Genomic DNA, 23,611 nt, shown 5'->3' with positions numbered 1-23,611 from the left:
ACATCAAACATGGGCGCAACTTTTTTGCCACATACTACTGTGCTGCATTTTTTTGCATTTATCTTGAACTGTTTTCAGTGCACCAGTTATGTGCATATATATATTCCAGCCCTTGTTGGAGCAGTTTAGTGTCACCCTGTTTGTAGTCAGCAAACTCGGTCAAACATGCTTCTGGGACATTAGTTTGGATGTCAGCAGAATAAAGACTAAGCAGAAGAAGGCTTAGCAATGACTACTGTTGTACCAGAATAGTTCTAATAGTACATTCAGAGAGGGTACCAGCAACTTTCACAATCTGGCATCTGTTGTAGTTAATTTGTAATCCATCTCACAATGTACATCATTACATAATGTTTGTCTAATTTTTTCATAATATCAGTATGGGGAACAGTGTAAAAAGCCTTGGCCAGGTCAAGATAAGCAGAGAGCATGCAGTGACCATTGTCCATACCCTCTGAATCCTTTTCAGAGATGTTTACTAGATTCAGAAGAGTGGACCTGCACTTCCCAAAATACAAACTGACTGGGGTTTATATCAGCTAAGGTTGCCTATGTCTGCGTAAATGTGTTCTGTTATGATATGTATCATGGCTTTGCATATAAGGTGCTGAGGTTGATGGGCCAATAATTATCTGGGTCTGTATAAGGGCCATACTTATGCAGGGGAGTCACAGTGACTGTTCTTCAGACATCAAGTATAAACCCTGTGGACAGACTTAGGTCGAACAGATTGAGTAGACATTTGGATAGTGTATCCTTGGCACTGATGAGAATGCAGCTTGGTATACTATCTGGTCTCAAAGAAATATTATTTTTAGCTTTAGACAGGGATTCAAAGACTTGTTTCAAGGTGATTACAGGGGAAACTAAATTTTCAAGGATAGTGGGGGGAAAATTAGTGCTAAATGTGTCTGCTAATCTCCTGGCTGTATGTTTGGCATTAGAATGTTACTATGGATGACATTATTTCTTAATTTCCTGACGCAACTGAAGAAAGATTTTTAATTTCCTTTAGTATTTGTATCAACTTTACATTTTTAGTCTGCTTTACATTTTGTAATAGCACTCTTAATTTCCTTGCTGGCATGTTTCAGTGTGGCCTTGCGCTAGGAGGATGGGGAACATACAAACATAAGAGCAATACCCAGCAAGCAATCATAGGGATCATAAGATGCCTAGCCATGTGCACCTTTAGGCAGACACTTTTAAATGTTCTTGCTATCCTATTCAAGAACGCAAAGTTCTCACCTCCCAAATCAAGCAGGGTCATACAGGATAACCCTGATGTAGAATTATGTTGACCCATCTAATCATCAGGACTAGCCTTAAATGCAGACAAAGTAAAACTTTTTATGACTTTTAGTGGTAACTTATTCCAAAGGACGGGACATTTTAAGTTTGGAACCTTTCCTTTCAGTGAGTTTTATTTATTTACTGGTGTAAATTTAGGTCCATACTACAAGTATTTGTAGAGCTGTTGTTTTGTGAAGAAATGTTAAATACGTCAGTCCTATCTGACCTCTTATTTCTGCTATTTCTTACTATTTCTTTTGTTATTTCAGGAATTTCTTCCTTCTTATTGATTTCTTATTTATTTCTTATTTATTTATTGATATATGTTGACCGGGAAGGTCCACTGGGTCAGCAGCCCATTTTCAGTGGAGGCCCGGGGAAAAAAGCCCCACTACTAAAAGATATACACAACTAAAGACGTTAAACAATTTTTAGCAAAGCAGGTTAATAAAACTGACAGAGTTATTACATAATACATATGTCAATAAATGACGGAGGTGCTGTATACATATAATACATATACTAGGCACAAAGTGCCAAAAATTGTCATATGATTTGTCAAGGTGTGTTCAAAGAACTTTTGAATTGATAATGTAGATAGGAACAGTTGAACTGTAAAGGACTGAGAGGAGGAGGGAGGTAGCAGTGCAACAGTAAACAGGACATTTAGGTATTAGATGTAAAAGGTTAGAGAAGGTAAAAATATAAAATGGAAATGTGGTGTGGGAAAAAAGTTATATTAGCACAGTGGCTGAAACAGTGAAAAGAGAAAGAGAGGAAGTATATTATTTAATGATGAGGTTTGTAAGAGAACAGAGAGAGAGAAAGAGAAACAGGGGGGGGGGGGTAGGAAGAAAAAAAACATACGTATATGATAATTCATGGTGACCTATGGCACAGGAACAGGTCTGATTGCTGAGGAAGTATTTGTCCAAAGATAATTTGAATGCTTTTAATGAGTCTAGGAGGTGATATCTGGGTGAAGGCCATTCCATTTCCTAGCAGTGGCATAGGAGTAAAGGTTCTGACTGTCAATTTTGTCATGTTTAATAGTGGTTAAAAGTTTATATACTTCTACTAAACTCTTTTTTATACAGTTTAATAGCACAGAAGTTCCAACGGAGAGGTTTATTCAGGAATTTACCATTGTATTTTTGGTGAATGAGTACTGACTTTATATGTACCTATTTAGGTGTGAGTAAAGGTCAAAGGTGTATGTGGCAGTCCTATCATTGGGTTCCATTTGTTGGGGATTGTGGGGAATTTTGCATTGGCCTTATGCAAGCTGAAGTAGGTCAGCAGTGGTGAAGTCCATGAAGATAGTCTCATTTAGGGATGGGGTGATACCATCAGGCCTGACAGAAGATGACTGACTTGTGATTAAGTTTAACAAGGGATGAGCAGCTGTGGGTTGTGGTACAGATAGGGGCTAGATTGGTAAGGGTAAGAACAAGGATATTAGAGTCTCTAGTCAACAGTTTTACAATTTGCTCCAGTGCATTGGTAATAAGAAAATCTAAGAAACTCAGAGCATATTCATTTGTAGAGGTGCAAGTGTGCCAGTCAGTGCTTGGGTAACTGAAGTCCCCTAAGAAAAGGTATTTGGTTTTATATTTTATGCCCCTCAGTAATTATAATAAGATAATTTTCATGACATTTGGGGGCATTGATGGGAATCTATAGATAGTAATGAGGTAATAACTGGATTTGTTACAATGATTTGGATCTCTAGGAGCTCCAAATTAAGGTCATGGGTAATCTGAGCCGAGGTGATGGTGTTTCTGACAAATACAGATATGCTTCCACAGTTACCCAAGGGCCTAAAGGAGTGATAGGTCACAGTTACCCAAGGGCCTAAAGGAGTGATAGGTCACAGTTACCCAAGAGCTTAAAGGAGTGATAGGTCACAGTTACCCAAGGGCCTAAAGGAGTGATAGGTCACAGTTACCCAAGGGCCTAAAGGAGTGATAGGTCACAGTTACCCAAGAGCCTAAATGAGTGATAGGTCACAGTTACCCAAGGGCCTAAAGGAGTGATAGGTCACAGTTACCCAAGAGCCTAAAGGAGTGATAGGTCACAGTTACCCAAGGGCCTAAAGGAGTGATAGGTCACAGTTACCCAAGGGTCTAAAGGAGTGATAGGTCACAGTTAGCCAAAGGCCTAAAGGAGTGATGGGTACTGAATCGAGATATCAATGGGGTGTTGTCATTGCACTGAAGCCATGACTCAGTAACAACACAGACATGAAATTTGAGTTGTAGGAGAGTCTCAAGCTCTGGCATCTTTGTATTTAGACTCCTAATATTAAGTAATGGAAAATGCCACCACTATGTTGTCAAAATCTGAGTTTGAATTTCCTATACCAAAATCATGTTACATGCCCAAAAGAAGGTTATAGGATTGCAAGAACTCAAAAGAGTTGAAAGTAGGCTGTGTCATCCAGGACTTTGGAAACAGAGCTAAGGATAAGTCGAAGACGCTAGTTACACAAGCCATATAGTCCTTCTTTATGTTGTCATAACAGCCTTGTGTTTATTCATAGATCTGCCCCAGTCCCCTCCAGTATGGACCTCTATAAAAGCAAAAGATGGGGAGGTTCTGGCTTTAGCAGAGCTAGGTTGAGCAAATGACCATCCACAGTGGGGTGGCTTCATTTCTTCCTGACTTCTTCATTAGCCAATCAACTTCTTTTGCTTCTTCCCAGATTGAGATGGACATGGGAGGCCAACTCTAGTACTGATGGCGATGGCTGATTACCGAACATTTGATGTTGGGAGATACGGTGACGTCAGCGAAGATCGAGTTGAAGGTATTATTTGGCAGTGCTTACATTGTCTAGCAGCAGTGGTTTGGGGCTAAACTAGTGAAGCTTGACAGTAACAGCTGAGTGTTGCCCATAAAAAAACAAGTTTAGTCCAACTTCTCAGCTTTCTGGACTCAAGAATATCAGAAACCTGAAGCTTTTTCAGGTTCTGTTTCTTTGTATGACAGCATCTGAGGCACTTCTCAGGATCTTTTAACTGTGCAGTTTATACAGAACACCAACACTGTTTATAATTACATGATCTGTACCATTATTTATTTATTTTACACAGGTAAACATATGTTTTGAGTTCTGCTATTGACCTTAAGAATGTAGATGGGAACATGGCTGTCAACAAGTCCATAGCATGTGCAAATGTGCTCTCCATCTGTCAACAAATCCACAGCACATACAAATGTGCTCTCCATATGTCAAGTCCATAGCATGTACCATACCTCTCAACTGAACAGATTTTCACAGAATGTCCAGATTTTTGCCTCATATTTTTGTCTGCTTTTCATAAAATTGTAGTTTTCTGGAAAATTAGTGGCAAATCATTAAGGGCTAAAGTTAGAAAATAATGACAGTCATTTGAGTTTCAGACTTCATACACTTCAGAAAATTCATGCTAATGCAAAACCTGTTATTCTATCAAATTTCTAAGGTTGTAAAAACAATATTTAAAAATTGTCCCTATTTTTGGGCCTTTGCTCCACTTATATTAATGGCTTTGTCCAGATTTTTTGCTTTAAGGGGTTGAGAAGTATGGCATGTACAAATGTGCTCTCATCTACACTTAGCTCTGATGCATATGATGTGCTGTAACACACTTTGGAATATTGATTTAGAAGTCTGCATGTTAGGGTTTGCACATTTAGTATATTTATTTGGCCTTCTCAGTTTGTTTTACTTTTTTAGATTTGTCATTGTGCATCACTTACATATATTATTTTACATTGTTTTCTTTTGTTCTGTTCTTATTACATTGATCATTTTTACATTAACTATAACTATAACTGTCTGTTTTTCGTTTCTGAAAACTGTTCTGGACAATTACATATAGACAGATAGACAAATAGATAGATAGACAGATAGATAGATAGATAGATAGATAGATAGATAGATAGATAGATAGATAGATACATAGACAGATAGATAGACAGATGACTGACAGTGTTGCTTCTGGTTTCTTTTTATGCTGGGTCACAAAAGGAACACATTAGGTAGCTGGTGGGACAAATAGGGTATGTGTTAGAAATACTAAACACCATAACAATAATATATAGGATACAGGACACATGGTACCAACTCACCAATAAACCATTGTTAATAATGAAAGACCATTTCTTTACAGCATAATAGTGAATGTCAAAATCTCACCAGTCATAGCAATGTTCACAACACTAAAACTGATGGGCCAAAAAAGAGCCTTAAAATAATAGAGTGGACTGTTGAGGATAAGAAAGAAATTATGTATTGTTACTATTATGCATGAAGCCCAGAATTTCCAGACTGAACATTTACAAAAAGGTTAAGAGAGAAATTAGAGGAAAGAAAAATACCTGCACAAGAAAAAATATTAGAAGCTTCAAATAATAATTTGTTTTCATTAATACAACAGATTTATGGAAAACATTATATAGACCAAGAAACCATGGGCTGTTTGGAAAAAGAAGCGACTGAGGAACTGCAGAAATATAAAGAACAAAATCTAGACTTTTTTGAAAGGTATAAAAAGGAAATATGGACATGGGAAAGAAAGAGAGATCTGATATGGTGCAATATTTATGCAAGGGAGAAAGCCAAATGAATCGATACAAAAAAGTCACCCCAAAGATATTCAAAGAGAAATAAAGGCAAAGGCATCCAGTTATGGAAAGTTTCACAATACAGGAAATAAGATCACAAAGAGGGAAAATAGAACAGAAGATTAGTAATGTAGAAGTTAAAAAAATAGAAGTTGAAGTTATGGAATACCTGCAAAGTGAAGGATTTAGTTTAGAAAGTCTAACACAGGTTATATCACAGCATGATGGAACAATGAGTCCTCCGAGTAAGAAGAAACAGGTGGAGCAGCAGACATCTGAAGAAGAAATATGGACATTGGAATGAAAACGATTTAATATAGTGCAATAGTTATGCAAAGATGAAAGCAAAACTAATCAATACAAGAAGAACAACACCAAAAATATTTGAAGAGAAATACTGGCAAAGGGGGCCGGATATGAAAAATTTTGCAATACAAAAAATAAGAAATCAAAGAGGAAAAGTAGAAAAGAGGATTAGTAATAGAGATGCTAAAGATACTTTGGAGCCTTCCACAGGAAACCAGTACAAAAGTTCAATTGGAGTTGCACAGCAAGGGAAGAAACCGGAAACTGGGGCAACTCTGATGCAGTCAGTGCTGTGGAGAGATAGGTCAGTGAGTTCCCATACAAAAGAGCAATGGATGACACAGGTTGAAACCGAAGAGAATGTGGCACAGGAAGATGCTCTGGAACTTTCTGTAGAATACCCACAGGAAATGGAGAACAAAGAATGTGCCCTCAGTTTAGAAGAAAATGATCTAAGAGAAGTATTGCTTGATTTAATAGAGATGGACAGACTTATTAAGATCAATGAAAGAAAGACTAGAGAAAGTCAATGCAACCCAAAAAGTTGGATGTTTTACTAAAACAAATGAACACAGTAATTATGACTGTCCATTGAGATTCATGTGATATAACAGAAGCAAATAGGGTATATTACTGTGCAGCTAAATTAATAACAGATTATTATCACAAAAACATAGGGCAGTAAGGGAAAGGAAGGGGAGAAATCAAATACCTTAATGGAAGTATCGAATCGAGAAAAGTATAAAGCAATTGAGACAAGAAATGTCACTGTTAGAAGACTATAGAAGAGGGAACAGATCAACAAAAATACTTAGAAAGATAGATGTAATAAAAGCAATGTGCGGTATCAGAACAGATCAGGATCTCTCATGCAATATCACAAATAATAATCTAAAATATCAGCACGTGCAGAAAAACTTAGAAGATATACAGATAAATATAAAGGAAAAGTACAAAATAAGCAATTATTTGATGACCCAGAAAAAGTTTTATAGAGAATTAGGAAACAAGGCAAAAGGAACAGAAACACCACCAAAAAAAAGAAGAAATAGATACATTTTGGAGAAATATCTATGAAGATCCTGTGGAACATAACAAAGATGCTAAATGGATAGAAGAAGTTAAAAAAATGAGTAGTTCAAATGTACAAGATATGAAACGGGGTGAAGTAATGGCCAGAAAGATTGAAATAAACTTAAGAAAAACTCCTAAATGGAAAACCCCAAGCCCAGATGTAGTACCTAACTTCTGGCTAAAAGTATTCACATTTTTACATAAAGATTTAGCCATGAGTAAGAACTATTTGTTTTGCACCACAAACAGACACCAACCTGGTTAATAACAGGAAAAACAATACTCCTACTTAAAAGCAAACTTGCAAGCTATCCTGAAAACTATACACCAATAATTTGCCTTCCGACAACATATAAACTATACACTGGAATTGATGCCAGCAAAGTTTATAGTCATTTAGAAGAAAACTCAATCATAGCAATAGAACAAAAGGGTGGGTTCCTATTAGAATGACGAAAACGCATTTTGTCAAATGCGTTTTCGTCGACACATATAGAGCAAACAGGCAAAACAGCAAAGCGGCTGCTCAGTGAATTCTTACCCTGGGAGAGAAGTCACTTGACCGCTTCGTTGCTTTGCCGTGTTCTGCAGTGTAGTGTGGTCCCTTGTCCAGAATAGCTCCCGAGCATAAATGTGCAACAGTTACTGACCTTAGGGTTAGGGTGGGGTTAAGGTAAGTGCATATGTATGAAAGTGTTTACCGTTCTTTATTTTGCATTAGATGTATGGTTGAGTTACGTGTGTATGTGTTTTCAGCTGTTTACGTTTGTTTTGGGGGGGTGTAGAATTCGGGTAAAGGTAAGTGTGTATGTGTTTGGAACTGTTTATGTAAATGTGCAAGAGTTACTGACCTTAGGGTTAGGGTGTGGGTTAAGGTAAGTACATTTGTTTTAAAATGTTTACTAGACATGCGTGAATGGGCGTACCTTTGTTGAAGGTTGTGCATCAGGACTAGTAACTCGGTACATAAAAATCAACTACCAATCATTAGCGGACTGGAGTTCCACTGTGGCGACCCCTAACCGGGAAAAGCTGAAAGACACAACAACAACAACTGTTTTTTTTCTCCGTTAGATGTATGGTTGGGTTACATGCATATGTGTATTTAGTTGTTTACTGTTTTTTTTGGGGGGGTACAATTAGGGTTAGGGTATGTGTGCATGTGTTTGGAAGTGTTTATTTATTTATTTTTTTTTTTGGGGGGTTGGAACAGTGATTTCTTTCCCTAGGAAAGAAATCGCTGTTCTGTGGTTTTGACATTTTCAGCTTTCGCTGAAAAACATCGTTCGCTGTTTTCAGCATTCAGTGTTTCAATATAGACCCCAAAAGGGTAACAAAAGAAAGTCATATGGAACAAAGAGTCATTTGTTGTTAAATAAAGTCATAATGGAGAACTGTACAAAGGGGAAGAATCTAAGTAATGGCATGGATAGACTGTAAAAAAGCATTTGACAGTATCCCATATTCATGGATAAAAGAGTGCTTAAAAATGTATAAGATACAGCAACTATGAAAGAGTGGCAAACCACTTTACAGTTAAGCCATGCTAAAGGGCAAATTATTATTCCAGGGATAAAACTTCTAACAGGGATATTCCATGGTGACTGTTTTTAACTGCTGCTCTTTTGTCTTCCTTAACCCATTAAGCTCTCTAGTTAACAGATTAGTTCATAGCTACAATTTGTCTCCCAGAAAACAACAAAGTGCAAATACTTCTCATCTTCTTTTTGTGGATGATTTAAAACTGCATAGTTCATTAGATGAGGAACTGAAAGCAGAACTGCAAGTGATCAAAACTTTTTCAGATGATATAAGAATGTCATTTGGTATTGATAAATGTGCAAAAGTAACCCTTAAAGCAGGAAACCTGTAGCACCAAGAAAACATCAGTTTGGGACAGGAATGTGGTATAAAAGAACTTGGGCAAGAGGGAATGTATAAATATTTTGGGATTGATGAAGAATCATCAATAAAACATGAAGAAATGCAAATAAAACTTGGTAAGGAGTATTTTAGAAGACTGAAGTTAATACTGAAAACAGCTTTGACATCTAGGAACAAAGTCCAGGCTATAAACAAATTTGATCTTCCTGTTCTAACTTACAGTTTTGAAGTGATTAACTGGCCCAGAAAGGTGTTGGATTGGTTGAAGAGAAAAACATGAAAGATGCTTCATGCTCATCAAATGATTTATAAAAATCATTGTATACCAAGATTATATATTCCTCATTCTGAAAGAGGTATGGGCCTCCTTGAAACTGAGTATATGTATAGATCTGTAATTGTAGGATTGCGTACATATCTGCTGACCTCACAAAACCCAAATATAGTGAAAGTTTTAAAATATGAGGAGAATAAGTCTAAGATGACTTCCCTGCTTAGTTTAGCAGAGGCATATTGGTGTCAAGCAGGAATGGAAATTAAATTAGAAGTAGATAAAAATCAGGCAGCAACTGAATGAGCCAAAAAACAAAAAGAAAGAATATAAAGTGGAGGATCAGATGAGAAAACAAGAAGTGTGGAAAATGCATAAATATAGCTGCAAGTACAGAAAACGTTTGGAGCAATCTCATGTTGATCAAGATCAAATGCAGGAATGGCTAAGGAGAAGTGAATTTAAAACGCAAGTTAAAAAGTTAATATTGAAGGCCCAAGATAGTAGAGTATGTCCACGTTGGTTTACAAAATCCATTGAACATGTGGGAGAAACAGACAAATGTAGTTTTTTTTTAAATGAATTAGAAACAGTCGCACATCTGGTTGCTGGTTGTGATATACTAATGGCAGAAGGACTCTATACTGAAAGACATAATAATGTGGCAAGACTACTGCATTGGGGATTGTGCAAACATTATAATATTGAAGTAACTGAAAAACACTGGAAACATGAGTCAGAAAGCATCATAGACAATAATGAGGTTGGTATCACATGTGATCGCCCATTACCAACAGTTCAAACAATAGGTGCGAGAAAACAAAATATAGTAGTCCATGAAAAGAAGACAAAAGTAGCATTGATCATTGAAATTGCTATACCCAGTGACTACAGTATTTTATGTACATTGAGACAAAAAGCCATAAAATACCAAGATTTGCAGGCAGACCTGAGGGCAATGTGGTAGAAGGATACCATACAGTTCCTATAGTAGTAGGAGCACAGGCCTTATAAAAAAATACAGTCATACTTAGATATGTTACTGATACATGTAAAGCAGCATGAATTGCAGAAGGAGTCATTACTGTGCACATTGTGGGTGCTGCAAAGAGCACTTCTGGCTAACATTGAAGACTGAAACAATATTCATTTCTTGAACTTTAATCATACTTTGACTTAGGAATGGGGTCCATTCCCATCATGGTATTAGAAACCCAAAAGACTTAGAAAAAAAATAAGAGAGAGAAAAATCTATTAATGTGTCAAGCTGAAGGATAATAGTTTGGATGAAGTGGTGGTATATGCTACTTTGTAACTAGTCAAAGGTAAGTAGTGGTGGTATATGCTACTTTGTAACTAGTCAAAGGTAAGCAGTGGTGGTATATGCTACTTTGTAACTACTCAAAGGTAAGTAGTGGTGGTATATGCTACTTTGTAACTAGTCAAAGGTAAGTCTACTAATACAACAGAGGTGTCAGTAGAAATAATAAACTATCATAACCCAAATCCAAGAACAGAAAGTAGACTTACTTTGTTCTGTGCCAATGTAAGAAAAATATTTTAAACAAATAGAGCACATTTTTTCAACATTCAATATAAAACAGACATCTTCTCACTGCAGACACTAGTGAATAGCAGCCTAGTTTAAATGTCTGTTAAAAGTTCAATCAAGTAGATGCAAATGTGGTCAGTTAACAGCTCCTGGATTACAATGATAGTTTTGACACCTCAGGGAGAATGCGGGAGAGGGTCTGTCAGCACTCAGACTAAAAAGTGGAAGTCTTAAAACATGCAGTTCAGCTAGTTTATGGCAACTATGTCTCTAATGGACACAGGTAACCTGTAAATGGCTCATCTCCCAAACCCCTGCTTACACTTATCAAGGGTATCAGAACTTGTCAGAGATTTGGATGCATGGCTAGGCTTAAAAAGGCCCTTGTGGTTGTTAGCTTAGTAAACACCTATGAATCTATGAACCTATGTTGAGCATTTACAAGTACTGTTAAAGAGGTAAGGGCTACTTTAAGAACACACTGTGTAATTCAAGCAAAAAAAGTAAAAATTACAGTAGGTTCCAGAAGCTGTGCAAGATGCCTGTGACTCACACTACTGCTATTCTATTTACATGAAAGTTAAAAAAAATGATTTCCTTAAATTAACCATAACTCCTATAAAGAGAACTTGGAGTGGATTCTGGGAAAACACCCTCCAAGATCACGCTATACCAGTATGTCCATTGAGATATAATAACCATGCCAAAGTAACCATTCTGATGACTGGGAGAATACTACTCAAAACATGGAGCCAGAGGAGTATGGAGTAGAGGCAAATGCTGACTCCATGTAATCCGGAGAAGCAAGAGGGAGAATGAATTGGGGATATGGAAGATGTATGTCAAAGAAACGTGTTTGGAGAACTGAGGGGTGAGGAGCGACAGAAGGAAGAAGTTATTATTACAGCCCTCCACTCAGGAGGGTTGAGAGATGATATATTAGAAGAACTGTTGGATCAGAGTAAGCCAGGGACAGGGAAGGAGATATTATGGAGAGATATGATGGAAAGGATTAACATGGAAGAGGGACAGGAATTGAAGAAAAGGTCGTTTGCAGAAGTGGTCAGTGAACAGAAGGAAGAGAGAAGGGAAAAAAATACAACATAAGAAATTGAAAGAAAGATGCTGTGTCTTAAAGAAAGATGTTTGAAGTAAGATTCAGAGCAAAGAAGAATCAGAAATGGACAAGCATGACATATGAGACAAGACTGCTGCGCCTTTATGAATTAAGGCATAAGCGGTAAGAGCTTTTATTTTCATTAAACAAGAGACTTATTCTGACATTTTCTTTGAAACTGCTGAAATAATAGAAGTATTTTAGGAGAACATGAAAAGAAAAAGAAATGTACTTGTGGAATAAATATATCGTAAAGACTTTTTTCACGAAACACAAAAAAGTTAATATACAATTTTCAGATAGAAACTGAAACAGAAACTATTAAAAGGTATTTATTAAAGAACTTTTGTAAAAAAGTGAAGGATATTTCTAGAGTGTTTGATAATAGAGGGCTTTGGATAGGGACTTGGGACTGTAAAGTGATTTTGAAAATGGGAAATTGAAAAATTGCACATATTCCTACTACGATGAATGACAGTGGTCATAGAGATATTGTTAAGCCTTGGAGACAACCAACAACATGTTTTTTTCTGTGGGAAGGAGAGACATTTTGTAAGCAAATGTGATAAAAAGAGATGTTATTTGTGTGGGGAGATTGGTCATGATGTTAGAAATGTGTAAAAAAAATCTTATAAATCCAAAGAAAGCGGACATTTATGGATGGATTGTGAGAAGAAGAAAAGTTTAGAATATAATGTAGAAGGATAGAATAGAGGAAAGGTATATAATAAACAACAATTACAACAGGATGAACAACAAAAAGATAAGAGGGAGAGTAATGATACAAATCTCAAAGAAAATGGGATTAATATATAAAAACAGGAAGGTTCATAGGTAGGTACTAGGCTATCAGCCCAAGGGCCTACGTAAGCCTAGCAAACAAGGTTCCCTGGCTTACGCTACCCAAGAAAGTTATTTTCCTGTGCCACTGTTGAGCAGAGCCACAGAAGTGATCCCCGGGGTGTATTTCCTATTTCCCATCCACTCATCAAGATTTTTCTTGAAGAGTGCTAATAAAGAACTTTGCTTGACATAGATGGGTAGCCTGTTCCAGAGTATGGGAAGTCTCTGGGATAGGAATCTATCCCTCCAGCATGTCCTGTTTATTGTGGTGACAAGCTTTATGTCCCTAGAGCATGTAGCTCGGAGGGATTGGGATTTCTTTAGGTGTAGCATGTCCAACAGCTCTGGGTTTGACACAGCTTTATATGTTAGGCAGAGATCACCTCATAGTAGGCAATATGCTACGGAGTAAAGCTGGAGTTTTTTGAGATGGTCAGTGTAGGGCATTTGTTTTTGTCCAGTAATCCTTTTTGTGAGGTACTTCTGTGGGCTTTCCAGCTGCTGCAGATATCTTGTGAGGTACATTCCAAAAGGGGCATTGTACTCTATAATGGGTCTAATGAGTGTCGAGTAGAGGGGAACGATGACCTCTTTTTTCCTGGATGAGAACCCTTTTATGATGAGGTGTGCCACGTAGAAGGACTTCCTGACTACTGTGGCGATGTGACTATCAAAGGAGAGACTACTGTCCACCTGGATCCCAAGGTCTCTTGTCACGCATTCAGTGTTAAGTAGATTGCTGCCTATGTGGTAGTTCATGGGTACAGGGTTTTTACCAAAGGGGATGACACTGCACTTTTTGGCATTGAGCTTGAGGCCATGGCTCTGACACCAGGCATCTGTCTCAGAGAGGCCCTTCTGTAGGATGTTCACATCATTTGGGGACTTGACTATGGCTCCTAGTTTGCAGTCATCTGCGAACTTTGTTAGCCAGAGGCCTTCTGTGTTAGCCTGTACTTCAGAGAAGTAGATACCAAACAGGAGCGGTCCCAGGATGGAACCCTGTGGTACTCCACTTGTCACTGGTTTGAGGTCAGATTTGGAGTCTGCAACTTTTACAGTGTGGGTTCTGTCAGTGAGCCAGTTGGCAACCCATCTTGTGACGTAGGGATTTATGCCTAGTTTATTGAGTTTAGCTATAATTCCAGAATGGGGGATGGTGTCGAAAGCCTTGGCGAGGTCAAGATAGGCTGTGTGAACCACCTTATCCTCATCTACGGCTTTGCTGACTGCCTCAAAGAAGTCGATCAGGTTCAGGAGGCATGATCTGCCTTTCACAAACCCAAACTGAGTGGAATCCAGAGTTTGGAGGTTACCAATGTCTTTGTTTATGAGTTCCATGATGATACATTCCATGGCCTTGCAGATCAGGCTCGTCAGGCTAATAGGTCTATAGTTCCCGGGATCAGTGGTGGCTCCCCCTTTGTGGAGTGGGATAACTGTTGCTGTGTGCCATTCAGTGGGCACATAGCCTGATGCGAGGCTATTATTGAACATGGTGCTTAAGTGAGGAGCCAGTTCATTCTGAAGTTCGTGTAAAACGCAGCCTGGGATGTTGTCCGGTCCCATGGATGCTGTGTTTTTGGCTTTAGAGAGTGCGGCTTTCACCTGCGTAGTTGCGATTACAGGGACTCTGCATTCTTCCTGTATAGATATGGGCCCTTTAGGGTGTGTGTGTGTGGGGGGGTAAAGTTAGCAGTGAACCTATCTGCCAGGATGTTGGCAATATCAGTTGGTTCTGTAATTTTCGTGCCTTTGGGCTGTAACTCAGAGCAGATCTGGGTGTTGCCATTGAGATTCTTGACATAGCTATAGAATGCTTTGTGGTTGTGTTTGGAATTAGTGGCGATTTTATTTTCGTAGCTAGCTTTGGAGGATCTTATAAGGGATCTCAGCTTCTTACTGAGGCTGACCAGGGAGCTCCTCCACTCATGGGATTTTACTCTCTTTTGCAACAGTTTCTTCCTTCTGTTGTACAGTTTGTTTATGGCAGGGGACCACCAGATTGGCTTCCTTTTTTTGGAGGATAGCATCTTGGTTCTGTTTGGGATAGCACGATCCATGCACTCATGTAAGTGCTTATAGAGTGCATTTGTGTAGGATTCAGCAGTTGCAACTGTATTGTCCATCTGCATGGGTGTCATGAAGTTTAGTACTTCTGTCTTAAGAAGCATGAAGTTGGCTTTGGAGAAATTTTTTACTGTGGTTTCCTTAATGGGGGGTGGGGGTGGGATGTGGATATCAAGGGTGATTAGCTTATGGTCAGATAGGACCAAGGGAGAAAGAAAGTTGAACAGTGATGGAGGAGATATAGATTAGAAAATGGTTAAAAAGAAAAAAAAATGATTGGAAAAGGGGTTAAAGACAGTAAAAGAAAATTTCTGGATTTAGGACTGAAAGCAAAAAAAAAAAAAAAAGAGAAAGTAAATGGATTAATAAATTTATTGCAAATTAATGAGAAGAGAAGCAAATTATCTCAGAATTATATCTAGTAATGTTAATAGTATAGACATTTAGTAAGGAGGATTGGAGTGACAGAATGGTATAAGATGTGTGGGGTAGATTTAATAACATTGGAGGATATGAGGGGTTTAAGTAAAGAAGAAGGAGAACAGACAAAGACTTTATGGTTTGGAGGTATAATATGGAATTTGAGTAAATAAGCATTTTCAGGGATTGATGTATTATATAGGACAGGAATAAAAAATCTGGATTATACCTTAGTTAAATTAGGAAGATTAACTGTAGTGGACTTTAGATGGTAAGGATACGTTTATGGACTAATAGCAATATATGCCCGCGTGATATATAAAGAAAGAGACAAATTCTTTCAAGAAATGCTGAACTATGTTATGGTTAATATGGATATAGTAATAATAGGAGATTTTAATTCTGACTTGAGACATAAAAGCAATAGACAGATCAGATAAGAAAGTAGTGGAAGAAATAATAAAATGTGGGACTTAAATAAAAGTACATCTAGAAAAGTAAAATTAAATACAGAAATAGATTACACTTTCATATCTAAAACTATAAGAATGGTGATAGAAGATGCAGTAGAAACAAGTTTTTCGGATCATTTGGCTATATGGATAGAAATAGATCAGAATAAAGAACATATAAAATTGGGAAGGGAATAAAGAGAATTAATGAAAATTAATGGAATGAGAAAGGTCATGAAGTTATAACAATGTTATGGACAGATCATTTGACTATGAGAGATTTTTTTATAAAAAAATCATCAGAATGGTGGATAATATTTAAAGAGGAATATAAAAATAATGTATCTGATTTGGGAGAGACAAAAAGTAATATAGAGAAATACAAAAATCTGTTTTATATTGTCTTGATAGGAATGAAAGGGAATATTAAAAAAGATGAGATTTATCAAAAGAATCAAGAAAAGCAAAGATCTAGTATATGAACAAAAATATTTTTTACAAGGAAAAAAAAGGAGGAAATTTTGCCATATTTGAGAAAAAAGTAAAGGAAGATAGTAGCATGCAAGAGAAATTAAAAATGAAAATGGAAACATTGAAAGAGAACAAATATTATGAGTATTGTAGTGAAGTGTGTAAAAGAGACTGTAAAAAAGAGCAGCAAAAGAAAAAATCAGTGGAGAGTAAAGCATTTCACAGCAGAACTGAATAAAGAATTGGATAAACAAATCACAATTATGGATTTAGAAAAGGTAATGAAGGAAATAAATATCATTTTGGCAGCTGGACTAGACTGTATAGATATCTAATGTATAGAAATTTGATGTAATGGCATACAGAAATTTTGATAGCAGTATTCAATGAATGGTTAAATGGTGGTTTTAGTTATGTAGAAGTAAGTAGGGGTGGTTATGAGATGTGTATGGAAAAAGGGGAGACAAATGAAATTAAAAATTGTAGGCCAGTAATGCTGAATAATAGTGATTATAAGCTATTTATGAAAATAATAAACAAAACATTAGAACATAAATTGAATTATGTAATGGAAGAAGGTATTTATGGGGGTCAAAGGAAAAGGAATCTAAGAATTATTAATGATAATTAGGGAAATGGGTGATAAGAAAGGACAAAAAGGAGCAAATACTAATGGTGGCCAATATAAACAAATCATTTGATTCAATAGAGCATGACATTTTATGGAACATAATGGAATAATATAATTGTAGTATGCAAATAAAAAAGTATGTGTCAGTATATAAAAATACTAAAATTAGAATCTTAGTAAATGGTTGGTTAAGAAATTGAGATGAACAGATGTTTAAAACAAGGCTGTCCAATTAGTAGCACTTTGTTTCTAATGGTCATGAATTGTATATTAAAGGGACAAATGAAGACATGGGAAAAAAATAAATATGTACAGGAAATGGGTATGTTGATGACATAATATTACCAGCTAAAATTAAAGTCGAAATGAAAGAGGTAGTTATATATGTGCATAAAAACTGCAAGAAGTTGGATTGAAATCGAATAGGGAAAATGTAGGGTTTTTTGGAGATGATAAACAACTGGAAAGAATATAGTTTGGAAGAAAGAATATATCAGTATTATGAACTGATTTTGGTGAATGTACTATATTAAATTAAAAACGGAAGAAAATTTTGAGAGAATTAAAGGGTCTTAGTACCATGTGGAACAGCTATAGGGGTATAGGTTGTCTTTTAAGAAAAAAAGTACATCTAATAAATACAATATGTTTGGCAAAAGTATCGTATACAACTAGTGTATATATGATAGCGAGGGAATTGGAGAAGCAATTTCTAGAAATTATATTTTGATTTATATGGGGATCTAGGTTAAATCCTCTTTTAAAAGAGGAGAATTATATATGAACAAGGAAGGCTAGGGGGTTGCGTTTACTGAACTCAATAGCATATGGGGCTTCAATGAACCTATATAAGGTATTACAACAGATAAATGGAAAGGAATATACATTGGTAATAAGAATATTTAAGAAAAGATATGAACGAGAATAGAAATTAATAAAGCTGAATAAAAGGGAGAGAGAACAGAGAAATGAAAAAAAAATAAGAATATATCAAGGAAAAAATAAAAATGTGGAAATTAAGTACAGAGGGAATAGGAGAAAATAGGAAAATATGGTATAAAATATAATGATGCAACACTATTGTATGAATCCATGGAGACATTTAATAGTTAAAAAGTAAAAGCCATAAAGCAAAGAAACAAATGCTGTATGAAGAATGTTGTATGTCAATTGTCAAGATTTTTTATGGAGGTTACATATCAATAAGTTACCAGTAAAAGAAAATATGCCTTATAAAAAGTAAATGAAAGGACATGCCATTTTTGCAGTGAATTAAAAACAGCAGAGCATGTTTTCTTAACATGTAAAACGGTTAACATTTTATGGGAAAGAATAACAGAAAACAAAATTGTGAAAGAATTATGAGATTATAAACAGATAAATATGGATATAATTGAATATGGATTTTATGGGAAATACAGTGAAGAATATGTTTGTAAGTTGGATTTTTTTTTGCATTATATGGATAGTTTGGAATGAAAGATTGAATGAGATTATGTTCAATGGAAAATGGATATTACCAAACATAATATGCAAACTCAAATGGTGATTATGGAAAAAGGAGTGGGGGTCTATACAAATGTAAATGTTTGTTAGTGATAAAGGATTGTAAAATTAATATAATTTTTTGTAAATATGTAAATTGTATATAGTTGTACAATAAAGGACACCCTACTCGTTTTTGATATGTGTTATGGGATCTTTTACATTTACCTGAGCTTCCACTAACTCTGGCAGATGGGGCCTTAGTTTAACATTTCACCCAAAGGATGCCATACTCAAGAGTGTAGTCCCCCCTTTATACTGTACCACAGTGTCATTATTGGAAAATTAATCCGGGTACTTTGGGAACTAAGACCACAGTCTACTGCACCAAAGACTAGTATACTACCTGTTGGGCTTCTGAGACTGTAAACAAGCACATGTTAGTTTTAGAAAAGCACTGCTAAAGAAAAAAATTGTGATAAGGAAATCCAACAACATTAACTACTTAGTACTCTATTTCTGTTTTGCTGAAACAACACCAGTAGAAATAATTTTGATCCGAATGCTTTAGGTAGCATCATATTCTCAACTTATTTGGTCAAGAATTCTGGACAAAGCCAAAAATCATTTTTTGGTGGGGGGGTGATAAAATCCGGAACAGTCTTTAAATATTACTCTAATTCACATAAAACATTTATAGAACAACATTTTTCACATAAATATGCATTTTCAAGCATTAAGAAGTATAAAACTCCAATTACTGACATTATTAACTATAATCACGAGTGATTTACCAAAAAAATAAAAATTTTATGAGGGACAGGACAAACATTTGAAGCAAGATCAGGGACATTCTGCACAAATAGGGACAGCTGAGAGGTACGAGTAGCACTCAAAAGGGAATGTTTGGTCACAATAACCTATTCCACGAGTTTAATAATTTTTGGATATGCAGGATTTTAAAATAATGTAGTTATGATTTTCTGAATGTTATTACAACTGTCTATGAAGAAGCTTCACCTTATGAATTTAAGGATGTGTAGTTTTAATTCTCTCAGTCATTAAAACTATAAATTCTTCTATGGAAACGTCTTCATTTTCAGACAGTTTAGTGTGGTTTGACATTACCATAACATACATAGCACCAAAGCAAGAGAATGAAGAAAACCGTAGTCGACTTTCCGTCTTCAAAATATGGAACACAATACTATCTCTCAAATGGTAAGGCAAATAGGTAACATGTGGAACATTTACTAGCAGCTAGGGAGGGAGCTCACAGAATGTTTAAAATGTTACTTTTTTATTTTACTGCATACAAAGTTCAGTCATTTGAGACTATCGGGAGAAGCAACTCAAGTTGCAAAAGTCCAAGGCTCCAGATGGGCAATACAAGCACCCGCTCACCCCTCCCAAAAAAAAAAAATCACAATCAACTTCATTCAGCATCAAGCGATCCAGAAGTACAGTGTAACACAAACAAGCAAAAGAATTACAGAAACTACTGCCATGTACTACACTATCATGCACAATGTGACACATTTACTAACTGTTAAACTGTGGGCTTTATACCTATAAAAAGTTATTTGATATCCCAGTATCTTTTTGTTTCACAACATAAAATATTTGACACTACTTATAAGGCAAACAAAGTTATACAGCAAGTATAATATATTATAGCAATAACCCACGCCTGGGTGTGGGTAATGCTGGATTTACCCACGGTTGGTGTGGTTTGGTCACGAGGGCGAAGCCCGAGTGGCCAAACAAAGCCAACCATGGGTAAATCCAGCATTACCCACTCCCAGAAGTGGGTTATTGCTATTATACAATGACATTATTTAAGAAAAAAAATAATTACTTTTCTTAAATAATGGCATTGTATAATGCCTCCTTGCTGCCCTTCTGCAGCTGTCTGGGTATTCTGCGTAAGTTCTGCTGTACTGCGCATGCGTATATTTACGCAGTACATCAGAGCTGTGGGCAAAAGCAATGGAGAAAGCAAGATCTCCGTTACTTTTTACAGCCTGTCTCGCTATGTTAAATGAGTTTAACATAGCGAGACAGCTTTAAAAAATGCAACGGAGAATCTCCGTTGCTTTTTTTAAAGCTGTCTCGCTAGGTTAAACCCATTTAACATAGCGAGACAGTTTTGAAAAAAGCAACGGAGAAAGCAAGATCTCCGTTGCTTTTTAAAGTGTCTCGCTATGTTAAATGGGTTTAACATAGCGAGACAACTTTAAAAAAAAGCAACGGAGATGCTCCGTTGCTTTTTTTAAAAGCTGTCTCACTATGTTAAACTCGTTTAACATGGCGAGACAGGTTGTAACAAGCAACGGAGATCTTGCGTTCTCCGTTGCTGTAAAAAAAAAAAAAAAAGAGTTATACTAATGGAAAAAGTCCGGGCGACCGGACCTTTTCCCATTACTATAACTCTGATTTACAACGTGCATGCTGACCAATCAGCGTGCACGCTTTGGAATATTAACGGGGGGTCGTTGTATAATGTGTTTTACCACACACCCGGCTCTTCAAACATTAGAGATGAATGCAACCTAAAAAAGTCAATGATCAACCCACTCATAAAAAATAAGCAAATTAATCTCATATTTTCTCTGAGCATCTCTACTTACAAATCATCAGTGACAAACGGCTTCCTTTCTTCCCATCAGTTATTTCTTCATCGTATATGCTATATTGCTAATACTTTGATCTTTTACAGCCACTTGTATGACTGTACACTTAAGATATTTGTTTGAGATGAAGTGAATGAATTAATTCGTGAGTAATGGCCCAGAAATGAATCTCAGCTTGCTGATGTCAGAACCATACAGTGTAACTCCCATCTTCCCTCTCAAATTCTTTGCTCAAGAATCAGAGAGAAGGAAGAAAATTAGGATTGGCTTTTAAATATTTCCTGTATATACTTACAACACTGATGGAATAACAAGCTTTATATTAGCAAACATTTTTTGAAGGATACAAAATGTGAAAGTGACATACCTGTCATTACTTTGTGACCACAATCTGAAACAATTTGCCAGAAGGCACACATTTTAAAAGGAATAGACCAAAATAACTTTCAGTTTCTTTGCTCAAGAATTCTGGACAAAACCAAAAATAATGAGTGATAATATGGGACAAATGTTAAATACCATTTGATGCATTTGTTGAATAGGTAAACCCAATGGACAAAGTGTTCCTGGTAAGGAGTGACCCAGAATCACTGTACAGTTAAATGATTTGCTCAAAGCAGGCAAATGAAGCTGAAAGGATTCAAAACCTGTAATTCTTTGACTTGCAATAAGCAGTTTGTCAGCATAAGTGCCAGATAACTCTGAATTACTTAAAATGTTAACAGTGCAATAAGTGTTGTCTGGAAGTGCATTTTGTGAAGAATAAAAACTTTAAAACTGTAATGACTGGCATTACTGACTGACAGTAATCCTCAGTGATTTATGACTAAAAAGAAGTTAATGAGAGACAGGGCATAAATATGAATGCAATATCAGTGATGTTTTTACAGAATTGGAGACAGCTAAGTGGTAAACTACTCTAAATTACTTAAACGTTAATATAATAGTTTTTGTACCAACATGCATTTTCAGAATACTTGAGCAGCACATACTTTAAAACTCTACTAATTGGCATCACTGACTGACTATAAATGTTAGTGATTTTTAATCTTCGTTGATTTATCAGAAAATGAAGAAAGAAATAAAGGTCTGGTAGTTAGCATAGAGGATTAAGGCTTTAAACACTTAATGAGCTGCTTCTTGTAATCAAGGTACAGGGTTTGATTCTTTTAACCGCCATTTGCCTGTTTGAATTTCAGTAAGCCACTTAACCATATAGTGCCCTTGGGTTGCCCCTTTACTTGTTTTAAAAGATAGAAGAACAAAAAGGCAGGGCATACATCTGAGGCTAACTACCCATATATAACTTCGGAATAGTAAGAGAAAAGGTGGATCATGGTCAAATGAGGATTCAGACAAGAGTAATGGATCCCCCCGCCATACCAATATTCCATTACTTGGCTGTCACACCCCACCTACCATAAAACACTGTTTAAACCTATCAGTGTGCACACATTTTTCTTTTTTACTTTTAAAATTATCACAGAGATTTGTATTTAATTTAAAACTTTTACTGAAAATTCTACAGCAAAAACACTGACAGCCATTTGATGAACAAAACAAAATACTCTCATTGAAAACAGACATAATCAGCATTAGTGAACAATTTTTCCTTTTAAACACACATTTATCAAAATGCATCTGGCATTCCATTAAACTATAACAGTCATGCAAGGATTCATAGTCAATTGGCATATAATGAATCACTAATTAGGGGCTATATGAAGGGTGCAGGAATTCAAAACACAAATGCATGAATTTGTTAACAGCTTGGGACAGCCTACTGGACCCAAGTGCCTCATTTCATGGGCAGCCCAGGGGCACTGTCTGGCAAAATGACTTGATCAGACTCATACTAGACAAACGAAGGGGAAGAGTATCAAAAGATGCATGAGAAAAAACAGCTCATTAGCAGCTCATAGCTTTAACTCATCTTTATTAAGTACCAAATTGTTGTAATCCAACTCAGTGCTTTTCACAGCCTTGTACCTGACAAAAAGATAAATTAAAAATTGCACTCATGCTAATAATTTAACAACAGACTCGTAGACTTCACGCTGTGCAGCTGATGCACAGACAAATAATTACAGTGTCTACAGTGAACAAAACAAGGTAATAAGGGATCATACCCAAAGAACATGGCTGCACACACACACACACACACACACACACACACACACACACACACACACACACACACACACACACACATGCATGCACTGAGTAAAATGTAGTAACTACCATTTTCCTAAAGACACTTACTTCCTTCTGTTGACCAACTGCTTAAAATGTAGTAATGGACACCACTACCTCACTTAATCTTCCAACGAAAATAAACTCAAAAAGCATGCTAAAAAGTCAATGGCACTTATACAGTATACTGTTGTACAAATGCATACACTCAGCTGAAAATATCAAGCATTTGTTTTAGTATTCCTAGTATCAAGCATTGTTTTAGTATTCTCAGGGAGTGGGCAATTCAGGGGGGCACATTTTCA

This window comes from Protopterus annectens, chromosome 4.part0, assembly GCF_019279795.1.
Source record: "Protopterus annectens isolate FY-2018-M chromosome 4.part0, PAN1.0, whole genome shotgun sequence".
NCBI classification, from domain to species: domain Eukaryota; kingdom Metazoa; phylum Chordata; order Ceratodontiformes; family Protopteridae; genus Protopterus; species Protopterus annectens.
Note: the sequence above shows the minus strand (reverse complement) of the source record.